This window comes from Scyliorhinus torazame, chromosome 5 (assembly GCF_047496885.1).
Source record: "Scyliorhinus torazame isolate Kashiwa2021f chromosome 5, sScyTor2.1, whole genome shotgun sequence".
Classification (NCBI taxonomy): domain Eukaryota; kingdom Metazoa; phylum Chordata; class Chondrichthyes; order Carcharhiniformes; family Scyliorhinidae; genus Scyliorhinus; species Scyliorhinus torazame.
Window position 1 is genome coordinate 45,262,114 of NC_092711.1, and position 8,899 is coordinate 45,271,012.

Sequence of the window (8,899 nt, forward strand, 5' to 3'; positions counted from 1 at the left end):
CCGTTCTGTAACCAGCTCCTTGTTATATCAGATTTGACAGGACCATCCACAGCCTGGTGTCCGGCTCCAGGCCGTGCTGAAGGAGGCGACACCGTTCTGTAACCAGCTCCTTGTTGTATCAGATTTGACAGGACCATCCACAGCCTGGTGTCAGGCTCCAGGCCGTGCTGAAGGAGGTGACACCGTTCTGTAACCAGCTCCTTGTTATATCAGATTTGACAGGACCATCCACAGCCTGGTGTCAGGCTCCAGACCGTGCTGAAGGAGGCGACACCGTTCTGTAACCAGCACCGTGTTATATCAGATTTGACAGGACCATCCACAGCCTGGTTTCAGGCTCCAGGCTGTGCTGAAGGAGGCGACACCGTTCTGTAACCAGCTCCTTGTTATATCAGATTTGACAGGACCATCCACAGCCTGGTGTCAGGCTCCAGGCCGTGTTGAAGGAGGCGACACCGTTCTGTAACCAGCTCCTTGTTATATCAGATTTGACAGGACCATCCACAGGCTGGTGTCAGGCTCCAGGCCGTGCTGAAGGAGGTGACACCGTTCTGTAACCAGCTCCTTGTTGTATCAGATTTGACAGGACCATCCACAGCCTGGTGTCAGGCTCCAGGCCGTGCTGAAGGAGGCGACACCGTTCTGTAACCAGCCCCTTGTTATATCAGATTTGACAGGACCATCCACAGCCTGGTGTCAGGCTCCAGGCCGTGCTTAAGGAGGTGACACCGTTCTGTAACCAGCTCCTTGTTATATCAGATTTGACAGGACCATCCACAGCATGGTGTCAGGCTCCAAGCCGTGCTGAAGGAGGCGACACCGTTCTGTAACCAGCTCCTTGTTATATCAGATTTGACAGGACCATCCACAGCCTGGTGTCAGGCTCCAGGCCGTGCTGAAGGAGGCGACACCGTTCTGTAACCAGCTCCTTGTTGTATCAGATTTGACAGGACCATCCACAGCCTTGTGTCAGGCTCCAGGCCGTGCTGAAGGAGGCGACACCGTTCTGTAACCAGCAACTTGTTATATCAGATTTGACAGGACCATCCGCAGCCTGGTGTCAGGCTCCAGGCCGTGCTGAAGGAGGCGACACCGTTCTGTATCCAGCTCCTTGTTGTATCAGATTTGACAGGACCATCCACATCCTGGTGTCAGGCTCCAGGCCGTGCTGAAGGAGGTGACACCGTTCTGTAACCAGCTCCGTGTTATATCAGATTTGACAGGACCATCCACAGCCTGGTGTCAGGCTCCAGGCCGTGCTGAAGGAGGTGACACCGTTCTGTAATCAGCACCTTGTTGTATCAGATTTGACAGGACCATCCACAGCCTGGTGTCAGGCTCCAGGCCGCGCTGAAGGAGGCGACACCGTTCTGTAAACAGCTCCTTGTTATATCAGATTTAACAGGACCATCCACAGCCTGGTGTCAGGCTCCAGGCCGTGCTGAAGGAGGCGACACCGTTCTGTAACCAGCCCCTTGTTATATCAGATTTGACAGGACCATCCACAGCCTGGTGTCAGGCTCCAGGCCGTGCTGAAGGAGGTGACACCGTTCTGTAACCAGCATCTTGTTGTATCAGATTTGACAGGACCATCCACAGCCTGGTGTCAGGCTCCAGGCCGTGCTGAAGGAGGCGACACCGTTCTGTAACCAGCTCCTTGTTATATCAGATTTGACAGGACCATCCACATCCTGGTGTCAGGCTCCAGGCCGTGCTGAAGGAGGCGACACCGTTCTGTAACCAGCTCCTTGTTATATCAGATTTGACAGGACCATCCACAGCCTGGTGTCAGGCTCCAGGCCGCGCTGAAGGAGGCGACACCGTTCTGTAACTAGCTCCTTGTTATATCAGATTTGACAGGACCATCCACAGCCTGGTGTCAGGCTCCAGGCTGTGCTGAAGGTGGTGACACCGTTCTGTAACCAGCTCCTTGTTGTATCAGATTTGACAGGACCATCCACAGCCTTGTGTCAGGCTCCAGGCCGTGCTGAAGGAGGCGACACCGTTCTGTAACCAGCACCTTGTTATATCAGATTTGACAGGACCATCCACAGCCTGGTGTCCGGCTCCAGGCCGTGCTGAAGGAGGCGACACCGTTCTGTAACCAGCTACGTGTTATATCAGATGTGACAGGACCATCCACAGCCTGGTGTCAGGCTACAGGCCGTGCTGAAGGAGGTGACACCGTTCTGTAACCAGCTCCTTGTTATATCAGATTTGACAGGACATTCCACAGCCTGGTGTCAGGCTCCAGGCCGCGCTGAAGGAGGTGACACCGTTCTGTAACCAGCTCCTTGTTCTATCAGATTTGTCAGGACCATCCACAGCCTGGTGTCAGGCTCCAGGCCGTGCTGAAGGAGGCGACACCGTTCTGTAACCAGCTCCTTGTTATATCAGATTTGACAGGACCATCCACAGCCTGGTGTCAGGCTCCAGGCCTTGCTGAAGGAGGCGACACCGTTCTGTAACAAGCTCCTTGTTCTATCAGATTTGTCAGGACCATCCACAGCCTGGTGTCAGGCTCCAGGCCGTGCTGAAGGAGGCGACACCGTTCTGTAACCAGCTCCTTGTTCTATCAGATTTGTCAGGACCATCCACAGCCTGGTGCCAGGCTCCAGACCGTGCTGAAGGAGGCGACACCGTTCTGTATCCAGCTCCTTGTTATATCAGATTTGACAGGACCATCCACAGCCTGGTGTCAGGCTCCAGGCCGTGCTGAAGGAGGCGACACCGTGCTGTAACCAGCTCCTTGTTATATCAGATTTGACAGGACCATCCACAGGCTGGTGTCAGGCTCCAGGCCGTGCTGAAGGAGGTGACACCGTTCTGTAACCAGCTCCTTGTTGTATCAGATTTGACAGGACCATCCACAGCCTGGTGTCAGGCTCCAGGCCGTGCTGAAGGAGGCGACACCGTTCTGTAACCAGCTCCTTGTTATATCAGATTTGACAGGACCATCCACATCCTGGTGTCAGGCTCCAAGCCGTGCTGAAGGAGGCGACACCGTTCTGTAACCAGCTCCTTGTTATATCAGATTTGACAGGACCATCCACAGCCTGGTGTCAGGCTCCAGGCCGTGCTGAAGGAGGTGACACCGTTCTGTAACCAGCTCCTTGTTATATCAGATTTGACAGGACCATCCACAGCCTGGTGTCAGGCTCCAGGCCGTGCTGAAGGAGGCGACACCGTTCTGTAACCAGCTCCTTGTTATATCAGATTTGACAGGACCATCCACATCCTGGTGTCAGGCTCCAGGCCGTGCTGAAGGAGGCGACACCGTTCTGTAACCAGCTCCTTGTTGTATCAGATTTGACAGGACCATCCACAGCCTTGTGTCAGGCTCCAGGCCGTGCTGAAGGAGGCGACACCGTTCTGTAACCAGCTCCTTGTTATATCAGATTTGACAGGACCATCCACAGCCTGGTGTCAGGCTCCAGCCCGTGCTGAAGGAGGTGACACCGTTCTGTAACCAGCAACTTGTTATATCAGATTTGACAGGACCATCCGCAGCCTGGTGTCAGGCTCCAGGCCGTGCTGAAGGAGGGACACCGTTCTGTAACCAGCTCCTTGTTCTATCAGATTTGTCAGGACCATCCACAGCCTGGTATCAGGCTCCAGGCCGTGCTGAAGGAGGCGAGACCGTTCTGTATCCAGCTCCTTGTTGTATCAGATTTGACAGGACCATCCACATCCTGGTGTCAGGCTCCAGGCCGTGCTGAAGGAGGCGACACCGTTCTGTAAACTGCTCCATGTTATATCAGATTTGACAGGACCATCCACAGCCTGGTGTCAGGCTCCAGGCCGTGCTGAAGGAGCGACACCGTTCTGTAACCAGCACCTTGTTATATCAGATTTGACAGGACCATCCACAGCCTGGTTTCAGGCTCTAGGCCGTGCTGAAGGAGGCGACACCGTTCTGTTACCAGCTCCTTGTTATATTAGATTTGACAGGACCATCCACAGCCTGGTGTCAGGCTCCAGGCCGTGCTGAAGGAGGCGACACTGTTCAGTAACCAGCTCCTTGTTATATCAGATTTGACAGGACCATCCACAGCCTGGTGTCAGGCTCCAGGCCGTGCTGAAGGAGGCGACACCGTTCTGTAACCAGCTCCTTGTTATATCAGATTTGACAGGACCATCCACAGCCTGGTGTCAGGCTCCAGGCCGTGCTGAAGGAGGTGACACCGTTCCGTAACCAGCACCTTGTTATATCAGATTTGACAGGACCATCCACAGCCAGGTGTCAGGCTCCAGGCCGTGCTGAAGGAGGTGACACCGTTCTGTAACCAGCTCCTTGTTATATCAGATTTGACAGGACCATCCACAGCCTGGTGTCAGGCTCCAGGCCGTGCTGAAGGAGGCGACACCGTTCTGTAACCAGCACCTTGTTATATCAGATTTGACAGGATCATCCACAGCCTGGTGTCAGGCTCCAGGCCGTGCTGAAGGAGGCGACACCGTTCTGTAACCAGTACCTTGTTATATCAGATTTGACAGGACCATCCACAGCCTGTTGTCAGGCTCCAGGCCGTGCTGAAGGAGGTGACACCGTTCTGTACCAGCTCCGTGTTATATCAGATTTGACAGGACCATCCACAGCCTGGTGTCAGGCTCCAGGCGGTGCTGAAGGCGGCGACACCGTTCTGTAACCAGCTCCGTGTTATATCAGATTTGACAGGACCATCCACAGCCTGGTGTCAGGCTCCAGGCCGTGCTGAAGGAGGCGACACCGTTCTGTAACCAGCTCCTTGTTATATCAGATTTGACAGGACCATCCACAGCATGGCGTCAGGCTCCAGGCCATTCTGAAGGAGGCGACACCGTTCTGTAACCAGCTCCTTGTTATATCAGATGTGACAGGACCATCCACACTCTGGTGTCAGGCTCCAGGCCGTGCTGAATGAGGCGACACCGTTCTGTAACCAGCACCTTGTTATATCAGATTTGACAGGACCATCCACAGCATGGCGTCAGGCTCCAGGCCATGCTGAAGGAGGTGACACCGTTCTGTAACCAGCTCCTTGTTATATCAGATTTAACAGGACCATCCACAGCCTGGTGTCAGGCTCCAGGCCGTGCTGAAGGAGGCGACACCGTTCTGTAACCAGCCCCTTGTTATATCAGATTTGACAGGACCATCCACAGCCTGGTGTCAGGCTCCAGGCCGTGCTGAAGGAGGTGACAACATTCTGTAACCAGCACCTTGTTATATCAGATTTGACAGGACCATCCACAGCCTGGTGTCAGGCTCCAGGCCGTGCTGAAGGAGGCGACACCATTCTGTAACCAGCACCTTGTTATATCAGATTTGACAGGACCATCCACAGCCTGGTGTCAGGCTCCAGGCCGTGCTGAAGGAGGTGACACCGTTCTGTAACCAGCCCCTTGTTATATCAGATTTGACAGGACCATCCACAGCCTGGTGTCAGGCTCCAGGCCGTGCTGAAGGAGGCGACACCGTTCTGTAACCAGCTCCTTGTTGTATCAGATTTGTCAGGACCATCCACAGCCTGGTCTCAGGCTCCAGGCCGTGCTGAAGGAGGCGACACCGTTCTGTAACCAGCTCCTTGTTATATCAGATTTGACAGGACCATCCACATCCTGGTGTCAGGCTCCAGGCCGTGCTGAAGGAGGCGACACCGTTCTGTAACCAGCTCCTTGTTATATCAGATTTGACAGGACCATCCACAGCCTGGTGTCAGGCTCCAGGCCGCGCTGAAGGAGGCGACACCGTTCTGTAACTAGCTCCTTGTTATATCAGATTTGACAGGACCATCCACAGCCTGGTGTCAGGCTCCAGGCCGTGCTGAAGGAGGCGACACCGTTCTGTAACCAGCTCCTTGTTGTATCAGATTTGACAGGACCATCCACAGCCTTGTGTCAGGCTCCAGGCTGTGCTGAAGGAGGCGACACCGTTCTGTAACCAGCTCCTTGTTATATCAGATTTGACAGGACCATCCACAGCCTGGATTCAGGCTCCAGGCCGTGCTGAAGGAGGCGACACCGTTCTGTAACCAGCTACGTGTTATATCAGATGTGACAGGACCATCCACAGCCTGGTGTCAGGCTCCAGGCCGTTCTGAAGGAGGTGACACCGTTCTGTAACCAGCTCCTTGTTCTATCAGATTTGTCAGGACCATCCACAGCCTGGTGTCAGGCTCCAGGCCGTGCTGAAGGAGGCGACACCGTTCTGTAACCAGCTCCTTGTTATATCAGATTTGACAGGACCATCCACAGCCTGGTGTCAGGCTCCAGGCAGTGCTGAAGGAGGCGACACCGTTCTGTAACCAGCTCCTTGTTATATCAGATTTGACAGGACCATCCACAGCCTGGTGTCAGGCTCCAGGCCGTGCTGAAGGAGGCGACACCGTTCTGTAACCAGCTCCTTGTTATATCAGATTTGACAGGACCATCCACAGCCTGGTGTCAGGCTCCAGGCCGTGCTGAAGGAGGCGACACCGTTCTGTAACCAGCTCCGTGTTATATCAGATTTGACAGGACCATCCACAGCATGGCGTCAGGCTCCAGGCCATGCTGAAGGAGGCGACACCGTTCTGTAACCAGCTTCTTGTTATATCAGATTTGACAGGACCATCCACAACCTGGTGTCAGGCTCCAGGCCGTGCTGAAGGAGGCGACACCGTTCTGTAACCAGCTCCTTGTTATATCAGATTTGACAGGACCATCCACAGCCTGGTGTCAGGCTCCAGACCGTGCTGAAGGAGGTGACACCGTTCTGTAACCAGCTCCTTTTTATATCATATTTGACAGGACCATCCACACTCTGGTGTCAGGCTCCAGGCCGTGCTGAAGGAGGCGACACCGTTCTGTAACCAGCTCCTTGCTATATCAGATTTGACAGGACCATCCACAGCCTGGTGTCAGGCTCCAGACCGTGCTGAAGGAGGCGACACCGTTCTGTAACCAGCACCGTGTTATATCAGATTTGACAGGCCCATCCACAGGCTGGTGTCAGGCTCCAGGCCGTGCTGAAGGAGATGACACCGTTCTGTAACCAGCTCTTGTTATATCAGATTTGACAGGACCATCCACAGCCTGGGGTCAGGCTCCAGGCCGTACTGAAGGAGGTGACACCGTTCTGTAACCAGCTCTTGTTATATCAGATTTGACAGGACCATCCACAGCCTGGTGTCAGGCTCCAGGCCGTGCTGAAGGAGGCGACACCGTTCTGTAACCAGCTCCTTGTTATATCAGATTTGACAGGACCATCCACAGCCTGGTGTCAGGCTCCAGGCCGTGCTGAAGGAGGCGACACCGTTCTGTAAAAAGATCCTTGTTCTATCAGATTTGTCAGGACCATCCACAGCCTGGTGTCAGGCTCCAGGCCGTGCGGAAGGAGGCGACACCGTTCTGTAACCAGCTCCTTGTTATATCAGATTTGACAGGACCATCCACAGCCTGGTGTCAGGCTCCAGGCCGTGCTGAAGGAGGCGACACTGTTCTGTAACCAGAACCTTGTTATATCAGATTTGACAGGACCATCCACAGCCTGGTGTCAGGCTCCAGGCCGTGCTGATGGAGGTGACACCGTTCTGTAACCAGCTCCTTGTTATATCAGATTTGACAGATCCATCCACAGCCTGGTGTCTGGCTCCAGGCCGTGCTGAAGGAGGCGACACCGTTCTGTAACCAGCTCCTTGTTATATCAGATTTGACAGGACCATCCACAGCCTGGTGTCAGGCTCCAGGCCGTGCTGAAGGAGGCGACACCGTTCTGTAACCAGCTCCTTGTTATATCAGATTTGACAGGACCATCCACAGCCTGGTGTCAGGCTCCAGGCCGTGCTGAAGGAGGCGACACCGTTCTGTAACCAGCTCCGTGTTATATCAGATTTGACAGGACCATCCACAGCATGGCGTCAGGCTCCAGGCCATGCTGAAGGTGGCGACACAGTTCTGTAACCAGCTCCTTGTTATATCAGATTTGACAGGACCATCCACACTCTGGTGTCAGGCTCCAGGCCGTGCTGAATGAGGCGACACCGTTCTGTAACCAGCTCCTTGTTATATCAGATTTGACAGGACCATCCCCAGCCTGGTGTCAGGCTCCAGGCCGTGCTGAAGGAGGCGACACCGTTCTGTAACCAGCTCCTTGTTATATCAGATTTGACAGGACCATCCACAGCCTGGTGTCAGGCTCCAGACCGTGCTGAAGGAGGCGACACCGTTCTGTAACCAGCTCCTTGTTATATCAGATTTGACAGGACCATCCACAGCCTGGTGTCAGGCTCCAGGCCGTGCTGAAGAAGGCAACACCGTTCTGTAACCAGCTCCTTGTTATATCAGATTTGACAGGACCATCCACAGCCTGGTGTCAGGCTCCAGGCCGTGCTGAAGGAGGCGACACCGTTCTGTAACCAGCTCCTTGTTATATCAGATTTGACAGGACCATCCACAGCCTGGTGTCAGGCTCCAGGCCGTGCTGAAGGAGGCGATACCGTTCTGTAACCAGCTCCTTGTTATATCAGAGTTGACAGGACCATCCACCGCCTGGTGTCAGGCTCCAGGCCGTGCTGAAGGAGGTGACACCGTTCTGTAACCAGCTCCTTGTTATATCAGATTTGACAGGACCATCCACAGCCTGGTGTCAGGCTCCAGGCCATGCTGAAGGTGGCGACACAGTTCTGTAACCAGCTCCTTGTTATATCAGATTTGACAGGACCATCCACACTCTGGTGTCAGGCTCCAGGCCGTGCTGAATGAGGGGACACCGTTCTGTAACCAGCTCCTTGTTATATCAGATTTGACAGGACCATCCACAGCCTGGTGTCAGGCTCCAGGCCGTGCTGAAGGAGGTGACACCGTTCTGTGACCAGCTCCTTGTTGTATCAGATTTGACAGGACCATCCACAGCCTGGTGTCAGGCTCCAGGCCGTGC